Below are 9,975 nucleotides of genomic sequence, written 5' to 3'. Positions count from 1 at the left end.
TCAGCCCTGTCTCTTGTCAAGTTGCAGACCAGCTATTAGCCGGGGCGGTCTAATTTTTAAGCACGCCAGGCAGACAGCATAACTCAGAGGCGATGTCCCAGGGCTCAGTGGGGAATACAGGTCCCCAGGCAGGAGATGGGCAGGGGTTAGCTCAGGACACTCTTCGCAGATAAGATGATGTGATCAGCCCAAAGTCACATTTTCCATCAGGCTGGCCACAGCATTTCCATGAAGGTGTCCTTTCCCTGATGGGGGATGTGACTGCAGACTGGGGCAGTGCCACCACCTCTGCTCTCACATGGTTCACCCAGCCCCTGAAGCACCTGATAAAGAAGTTTTCCCTGAGTGCAGATGATAAAAGATACATCCAGCATTTAAAGCACTCTGGAGAGCACAGAGCTGCAGTGTTTTACCCCAGGTAGGGTGCTGTCAGCACAAGTTAATCTCTTCCAACGCAGCCAACGCTAAACCCTCTGCAGCCCCCAGCAGCAGCATCAGGAAAGGATACAGGCATCTAGCGCTGCCAGCTCTCCTCGGCTTCCCCCCCCTGAACTGCAATGCAGTTTGCTTAAGGGGAGATGTAAAGTTTGTGGTTTGATCCTCAGCGTTATTGTACAGGGCAATTTGTAATAAAACAAGGGAATGGTCCTGTGAATATTCTAAGCCCTGGGAAAAAGTGTTCAGTGGTTACTTGATTCAGACAGTTGGTCTCCTGCGAGCTTGAGGAACACCTTCCTTTTTTTTTTTTTCTTTCTAGGTTGGATTCTTATCGCTTGGTTGGGTGTGTGGGGGAAGTTCCTAGAAGAGATATTCTTTCTGATTAAGGGTAGGAATGTTAGCTTGGACTGAGTTCTTCCTGTTAAAAGCAGTGGCAGAGCTGTGCTACATCAGTACGTCACAGTGTGACTGTACCTGCTGCTGAACTGCTCCTGTGTTGCACAGCAAAGGAGCTTAATCCATGGAAAAATCTGTTTTCATTAACTTTCCTGATATGCAAACATTTGGGAGTACCACCCATTGCCTGAGATATGCAATGTGGTTCCTGCAGCCCCATCCATATGGTTTTTAGACACAGATTTTCAAAATGAGAAGGAGTATAGCTCCCTTGCCAGGCAGGACGTGCTCCATCGTCCCTCGTGCCAGCCGCTGCAGGTCAGGCAGGCGCACAAGCAGAAAAGTGCGGGTGTGCCCCAAAAAAGTGATGTACCAACAGCAGCTCTTGAGAACTTCACTAGTTGGAAGTAAAGGGACTATATCAGATTATTTTCATTTCACCCGTTCTGTTAAAATAACAAAAATATCACTTGAACAGTTACTGTGGTAGAAGTAACATTGGTCCTTTCTCTTCTTTCCTAAATCTGTCTCTACAAATGTGAACAGAAATTAAGGAAGAGTGGCTCACGAAATACAGAAAAATCTCTTGGATGGCTGGTCAATGAACATGGACATCTTAGATCAACACCTTATTCCAGTGAAAGAGAGCAAGCGAGTGGAATGTCGTCCCTTCCCTATAGCTAGTAATCGGACAAAGTCTGACATTGCACAAAGCTGGAAAAATATTATAAAAAGCAGAGGAGCCTAAAAAGCTTTTGCAGATACCTGTGAGAGAAGATGTGGCTGTAGGGTGGTGGTCATTAACTTTATTCCACAGGTCCTGGGGATCCCTCGAGGCACCAACTGCTCCTAGGGGAGGCGCAAAGGGGACTAAGGACAGGGATTTTCCTGCTGTCGCTCTTGTGTTTCCCATCATACTCCTCACCTCCACTGGGGAATGGCTGGAGACCAGCAAATCTCAGAAGCTGAAGATCACTGGCAAATATTCAGAAGCTGTCAGCGCGTGGATTTCTTTTTTTTTTTTTTTCTTTTGTGGACTTGCTCATCCTGCAAGCGGTCAAGAAGAGGCTACTTGAAAAGGCAACAAGAAAGAGGAGAAAAAAAGACTTCTGGCTCAGATCCTGGCCGATGAGCATGTGTGTCCTGCATCACCAGGACTGATGATCCTCATCATATGCATCTTACCCCCTGGGGCAGTGGCTGCTTTCCCTGGCTGCAGAAATGTTTTGTCCATTTGGAGCCAAACTCTTGGCTTGTTAAATATCTGTGCCAAGCCCTCTTCCACAGAAGAGGGCAACTAAACATCATGAAACAATAAAAGAGACCCAGATAAATCCTTTGAGGATACTTTTTGTGAGGTAAGGGGGATTGGTTTGTTTTCTTAAGACTCTGGATAAGATTTATTGGTGTAAGGGTCAATGGCTTATTTAAACTAAAAATCAAATCATCTCTGGGAAGTTTGTTATTTGGATGGTCATTTAATATTTATGAATAAGAATTGCCTGTAAATTAAGAGCTTAATCATCCCAGAAACTCCAGGAGCAAATTTCTCCCTAATACAAATACAAGGAGATTCCGGAGCTATTACCCCAGAGTTGGCTTTTGCCCATCTTGTTACAAAAAGAATACTTGCAAACCTCCTCGTAAAGCGATAAATTATAAGTTCATTACAAAACACCCCAGAGCAGAGATGCAAACCCAGAGGAAATGCCTAGACAGAGAATGGTAGGACTGGCTTCCTTCCAGAATGCTAACAGATCCCAGGACTCAGGGTCACACCACAGCAGCCTGCTCTCAGACAAGCCACAAAAATCCTCAGGGAAACATCAAAATCTGCAGAAATGTCACTGGGAAATAGATTCAGTAAAATATGCAGTATGCAAACCTTAATGTACTTCTGTGTGGACTGCAAGAGCAGGGAATTCTGCAGTAAGCATTGCACAACCATTATGTAAAGAGGAATGTATATATGTACGTTGACCTCTCTTTTCCCATTATTTTATTCAGAACTATAGATTTATGAATACAAGCATATGGATATTTTTCAAGACCTCCTATATGATTGCTTTGTCTCTTCCCAGGCATCCTCACTTTATTTGCTTGATCTGAAACCAAGGAGCACACTCACAGCCATGTGTGGGACCATCTCCCTGGTTGAAAGCTCCTCAGTCAAGGGGAACTGTTTGCATAGATCCTTTTTCTGTAGGTCTTGGATCAAGCCCCTTGACCCCAGACAGTCAACCAGTGCCTGGCTGGAGATCAGAAACTATGTCTGGGATCTGCAAGCCAGTCAAAGGCCAGAGCCAAACCAGGCACACTGGGATGCAAGGGGTCTTCTAGCAGATGCAGGAGCTGGAGTCAAGTCACAACTACCAAGTGTTGGCCAGGGAGGTCTGAGCTCTGGTTTGTTGGATTTACCCTTCTCTCAGAGCACGGTTTGGGTTGCATTGACTTGGTGGGGCAGCAGGCTGCTTACTAACCCACCAAAGCTCCTACATCAGGGAAACAAATAACAGGGTAATGCTTGAAGCTGCCTCACAAGTGCTTGGAAATGATCTTCCACGTCATCACAAGAGCAGGACGCATTTCAGGTGTCCTCTTCAGGTCCTCTATCAAAGGGGGTGGTGCTCAGTTGCTCACGATTGGGACAGTTGAGATAAATAATTACTCCACTTACGCCAACGTGCTGCAGTAGTAATGGGCCTTATAGCATCTACTGTACCAGAGAAAGGCACTGGAGACAAGGGCCAGCTACAGCTACAGGGCTGCTCCTCCAGCGGGTGTAGTCAATTCCTCTAGTTTGAATACCCAGGTAAATGTTCCTGTTTGCAGCCCCAGCTGATAGCCCGTGCATGGCCCTGCTGTTTTCTCTTTCTAAGCTGTGGATTAGCAGAGTCTTGCAGCCGCGGGTGAGGTGAAGTTCATTGACCAGCCACATGAGCACGCAGCTCCACTTCTTAGAGTGAAATTCCAAATCTGCATTCTGCGAAGGAAAGGATTAAAATGTCATCAAAGGTGAAAGAAGACATTTTCAGGGTGAAAACACCGATTTCAATGAAATTACAGCAGTAGCCCTAGATAAATGCGAGGACGGGTTGGCAGCCAGTTTGGAGGCAGTCCATTTGCTGATTAAATTTGATTTTATACATATAGCTATGCTAAACCCCAATTATAGTTAGTCCAGAAAAGCACCTGGATTAATCAGACCTGCCACATCTATCTTTTTCTAGTGCCTTTTCCACATTCATCTGACCAGCTGTGACTCCAACAGAGGAAAATTTCCCCAATTGATTTAAAACACTGATTAGTTTTACAGACCTTATTATTTCCAAAATCTGTCAAAATCTGACCTCCTCTCTTTCTTCCCTCCCAACCAGGGCTGGAACAGCAAGCTGCATAGCACCAGAGGGACCTGGGGGACGTGACCATCAGCGGGGCTCCTGGGACCACGGGGCCAGGTATGGTGGTGTGCCCGAGGAGCAGGTCAGTGCTGGGCTTTCTGCCCTGTTCCATCAGTAACGTCACAAAAAGTGAGATGCACCAGAGCTGCTTTGGTTGGGGGTGCCCCTCCGTGGGGGAGATATTGCACAGGAGAGGATGCGCTGGGAGGAGAAGGTGCCCGGGACAGCACTGTGTCTGAGCTGTACGTTATGGGTGGTGGTGGAGCAGCTGGGGACTGGCTTGTTTGGACTTTTTTAGCATTCCCATTCCCTCCATCTCGCCAGGTCTGGTCACCCCCTTCCCATCCAGTGATAACCTTGTCTCAGGGGAATAGAGGATGATGCTTTTTAATGACAGATGTCAGAGAGAGGCTGTTCTGGCTCTTACCGACAGCGATAGCCGAGCTGTTTGAGCGATGCAACTGAAGGAACACCCAGCTGAGCTCTTTAATTGATGCTGGCCACCGTTTGAACAGAACAGCCCGTGGATTCTCAGGCTGTTCCCTGCTGGCTGAAATGCCTGCAGAAGGACAGACTTTGCCGCTACTCAGATGTCTCTCTTGAGCCAAAGGAAATCTCTGCTTTATCGTTTCCTTCGGGAAATGAGATGACATCAGCTCCGTGGGTGGACAAATATATTGAAAACCTGTCACAGTTCATTGTCTTTTTGAAGATACAGAGATGTGCAAGCTAGAAATGCTGTTATAATCAGCTGGTCTTAACTCCTTCCTGTCCCAGGGGCTGGAGAATTTCACCAGGGCACTTCTACAGTTTCCCAAGCTAGAAAAATTGAATCTAAAGGCAGAGTTAAAATGTTCAGCAAGAAGGGAATTAGTACTGGAACAGAGAGACGAGACAGAGCAGGTTCGCCGTTGCTGAAGATTTTTTTCTTACAACTGGATGACTTTTGTGATGACGAGCTGGTACTAATCAGAATTATTTCACTGATGTAAGATGTGCCAACCGGTATCCTCTGGTCTGTATGACACAGGCAGTGGGAATGCTTTGTTCTACCTTTGGCATCCACAAATCTTTGAAACCTGGGATGGCTGGGAAAAGGGTTTGTGGGCTGCATTTTGTGATGTGTGGCACATCTGCTCACCAGGAACCCAGCAACGTCCTGGGGAAGGTCTGGATGCTCGTGTGCATTTGTTTAGCTGCAGATTCAATATTGGCCATGAAATAACATGTCCTGAGAGCACGCGTGAATGGGTTTTGGAATGGTGAGTCCAAAGTAAGAAGAATGATTCAGGGGAGGCCAAATATTGGTTTCTTCCTCCTTTTTGATCTTTGGCTTACTGTACCTTCCTCCTGTGAATGAAGAACAAAAGGCTGTGTGCTTGCTTTGGTAAACAATTCCAACTTTCTTTTCTTCGTATCCAGAATGATTACAGCCCTCACGCCCCCTCTTGTTTCCCAGAACATTTTCTTCCTTCAGTTCCAAAGGACCAGTTTCCAACATTTAGTCTCAATGCCCCAAAGCCTCCCTTGAATTTAACAGCCATGCAGTAAGATTTTGAAAGTTAATAACAGATTTTTATGGAGAGGAAAACCACTTGAAGAAAAGCGTGGGAAATTATGCACAGATCGCAATTTCTGAAAGATTTTTGCAAGTTCATGAAGCCTTATAAATGCAAAATCGGCTTCTCAGAAGGACAGCCTGAACACTTGCTGAAGGCAGGAAAATCACCATGTCAATAGTCTGAGCACAGCGCAATGCCTTCTGCGTGCTTCCCGGCAACGCAAATGCCAGCAGCGCTCTTCTCGGGGGTCCTATCTTTACAAGCAACCACCAGCACAGTTTGTCTCTTTGCTGGATTTCCCAACTCCTTTTTGAAGAGCTGCCTGACTTCTATTCCACGCACAGTTTTGCAGCTCCCCGAGTGTCACATCTCGGATGCAGTTCCCACCCCCTCCTTCATCACTGTGCCAACTCCACGTGGTTTCTGATCTCTCCCTAAGCCAACCTCTGTCGCTCCACGACTTCTTCCCTCCCAGTCTGAGCTGGGTTCCCAGTGCAACCTCAGTCTATTATTTCCTAGAGGGCAGACAACCCAGCAAAGGGAAATATTTTAGGACTTATTCCTCCTCATTCCCTTCCTTTGCTCCAATCTGGTGTCAAAACCTCTTTTCAAAGCATCCCTCCTGCTCTTGGCAAATATTCAGAATAATCTGGCTTTCCCCCTCTAGTCTGGAAAGATTTTCTTTTCTCTCTGTCACTTAGGCAAAGATCTCATATCATACCTGCTGCATAGCTCTGTGAAGGAATCAGAGGCAATATAGCCAACAGGACTGAGGTCTGGTGGTGGGGGGGAGTTTGGCCGAATTTTGGTGCTGTGTGTAGATACAGAGATGTGACTTCATGGCAGAATAATACATTGGCTGTGACAAAAGTGCATGGTCAAGAGATGAGAGAATCTTGACTTATTGAGGATACAGGTGGTAGAAAGTCCACTAATGGCAATACAATGCAAAATATCCAGGGCGAGAGCAGGGGATGAAGGTCTTTGGCTCCTGCTGGTGAACAGCCCGTGAATGCTAATGCTGCTCATTAGTTAGGGGAGGTGGTGTTAGAAATACAAGAGCTGTCTGGATCTTTTTATGGCAGATAAGCTGTACAATTAATTTAGTCATTTCCTGGTTAAGAGCATGGTGATACTTATAAAGCTATTTTTAATTGTTCATTACTGATAATTACTTGGTTTAAAGAAAAACCAACAAAAAAAAAAAAACAAACACAGAAAATTATGGAAGAATTGAACTCTGTTTATCAGAAATGAACATCAACCAAAATGTCCCCATCAAGTAGGCACCCAGGGAAGATTGCCTAGGTAGCACGTATACTTTTACCCTATATGATTTTTCTGGCTGATGTGAATTTTGAGCATTCACGTTTCTCTTCTCACCGTGTTTCTTTTACTGTAAAACAAGCTCCTTTCTCTCAGTCCATGGGACAGAGGGACTTTGCCTTAGACAGGGAAAAGAGATTCTCTGCAAAGCCCAGACTTTGTTTGAATTGCTGTTCTCACCAGAAGGGTGACCCATGATACATGAAATAAATTCTTATGTCAGAAAATCCCCTTAACACGTGCAGCAGGCTAACACCTGGGGCTTCGTCACTCGTGTCCAAATGTCGTTGCCCACATGCTTGACAGTGAATTAGCTGCTAATAATGGATAGCCAGACTCTTCTGGGGGGAAATATTTACAAGAACCGACGTGCTGCCAAGTTGAAAGCCTGAGAACACAAGGCAATTTCAAACCTGTCATTTCCTCACAGAAAGGGGATTATTGCTTTGTTATCAGCAAAGGTACCATGTTATGGAGCTTTCCTGCCCTTGAATTATCTAGGTCATATGGGATGGCCGTGGGTTATATTGAAAAAATACATCTTTGGGGTCGATGTGTTTATATACTGTATACATGTCTATATAAACCTGTATACATGTCTATATAAACCTCTAGCACAGAATCCAGTGCTCATGTGCATCCCCAGTGCAGCTGCACAGAGCACACAGGTACAAGTGTCAATACTTACAAACCTGCCAATTGCCTCAGACAGCCTCTGTGACAAAGATTTATTGTCAGCTCAGCTCCCACCGTTTTCAGCATTTGAGATGCTGCCTGTGATGGGCATAAGGAATCAGCGCAGCACCTGAGGTACTGATGGAAGGTAAAGTTGGCAAATACCTTTGCTTTATTCTTCATGCCTTAAGGCTGTGGTTTGTATAGCTGAACTCCGCTGTTTTATCCCTTGACAAGTGCTCTGAGAGCGGCCTCTTGACCACAGCATTTCTACAGCTGTGTGTATTTCTTTTTGTCAGCAGATAAAGGACCTGGTAGGTTATAAAGTTGTCAGTTCCCGTAGAGTGTGGATTGTGCTGTTGCATCAAGAAAGAAGCAGTTGAACCTGCTTTCAGGGTGGGGATGGCATCTTGTGCTTGCTGCTGGGTTTTGCAAGGTGTCTCTGTGGTCCCTGAAGCTTGGAATACACATCCTCGAGCTTAGAGTAATGTGTTCATGTGCCTGTACTGCAGAACAGAGAGAGATGCAGCTGGGTTGGACCTAGTTTTTGACAACACTTGGAATCCTAAATCAGAAAAGGTGTTTCAGCCATGCTCTGGCTTTTCAGTAAATCCACGTGTCTGCTGCTGAGTGTCCCTTTTGCTAGTTAAAGAGCAAGAACCACAGTGGGCAAATTCATAGTAAGCTACTGGTTTGTAGAAGAAACCTTCTGCAATCATAAGCTTTGCTTCATTTTTGATACGACATCAAGGCATACAGTGGTAATAAAATACACTAATATTTTGTTCCAATCTGGTAATTAAATATTCTCAGGGTGCTTTCCAGGCTTTTCTTTTGCACGTTTATTGCCTCTGCTTCACAGTCTTTAGTTATACTGGCCTGAAAAATCACATTATTCAGCATGTCCACTTCTTGAGGAACAGTTTTATCTTGAATATAAGTTGCCTTCTTGCAGCTCCTCAAAAAGCTGAGAATGTATTCAGAGTATCCAAGGCTAACATCCTGTATTTTCCTAACAGAAGTTGTCATCATGATCTACAGAAAACAGCATCCAGCCTTACATGAGATATAACAATGAAGCCATCATCTCCTGTAGTGAAAAAAAATAAATATGGATGTGTGATGTATTTATGCATCTATAATACATGCCTTTGCATGCACATCTTCGGCACTTCACATCAGTTTAAATTGTGTGTCTGAATATTTAGACCATGAACAGAACATTGGGAGGCTGTGAACTTTGAATAAATTCTTATAGTCGATATGCATATACATTTACCTGCTGAATAAGATGGTGTGTTGCAGAATTGCCTTTGATGTACAGCAGCAACAATGTGCTGATGGACTCAAAGGAATTGAGACAGCAGGTCTGGCTCTGCCAGGAGATTAACTGTATTTCTTTGGACTGTTTCTCCCTCTGTGCAAGGCAGCTGTGTCAGTCAGTAGGCGTTGGCACGTTTGGAAAGGGCATTTCCCTCCCAAAAGCAGGTCTAAGTCATGGGGGATATAAATTCCTCGCTGCATGAAAACTAGAGGGTGAAGAGAGGCTGTTTGGAGGGTTCATTGTTTGAGAATGTCTTTTAGGAAACATTTCATTGGTAAATCTGGAGATGTAGCCTTCACTGCTGCTTATTCTAAGCCAAGCAGGAAAAAACATCATTTTTCCTGTCAATGCCTTGGATTAAAAACGATGAAACAAGCATTGGTGGCAGGTTAATTGTTCCTCGGGTATTTGCAACCCCTGCACAGAGTGGGTGTGAATATTAACTCCAGCAAGGAGCAGGCTTGCCACACGGGGAGCCCGCGGTAGCCAGACTTATTCCATCCCCAGTGGGCTCCCTACCCAGACAGCGTGTGCAGGACAAGGGCAGCTCGACCTTCCTTACCTGTTAGCTGAGTGTGTAACCACAGCGGTACGGAGCTGGCAAAGCAAAGCAAAGCAGCAACACAGCCTGCCTGGAGGATGGGTTTGGAGTAAGACTATTATTCTTTAAGAAGCCTATAGCTATAAAACTATGAGACAAAAATATTTAGTAGTTGTTTCCATCTCCTGTGTCAATATGCAACTCTATCACACAGGCACACAAACACAGCTCTTTTTCCCCGAGGATCTATGGTCATGTTAAAGCAAATAGCTGGTGCAGTAACATTTGCATTCCCCTAAGATGAGCTGGAGT

Source organism: Pterocles gutturalis, unplaced genomic scaffold, assembly GCF_000699245.1.
Source record: "Pterocles gutturalis isolate BGI_N339 unplaced genomic scaffold, ASM69924v1 scaffold30977, whole genome shotgun sequence".
Classification (NCBI taxonomy): Eukaryota; Metazoa; Chordata; class Aves; order Pterocliformes; family Pteroclidae; genus Pterocles; species Pterocles gutturalis.
This window is presented reverse-complemented; position numbering follows the sequence as displayed.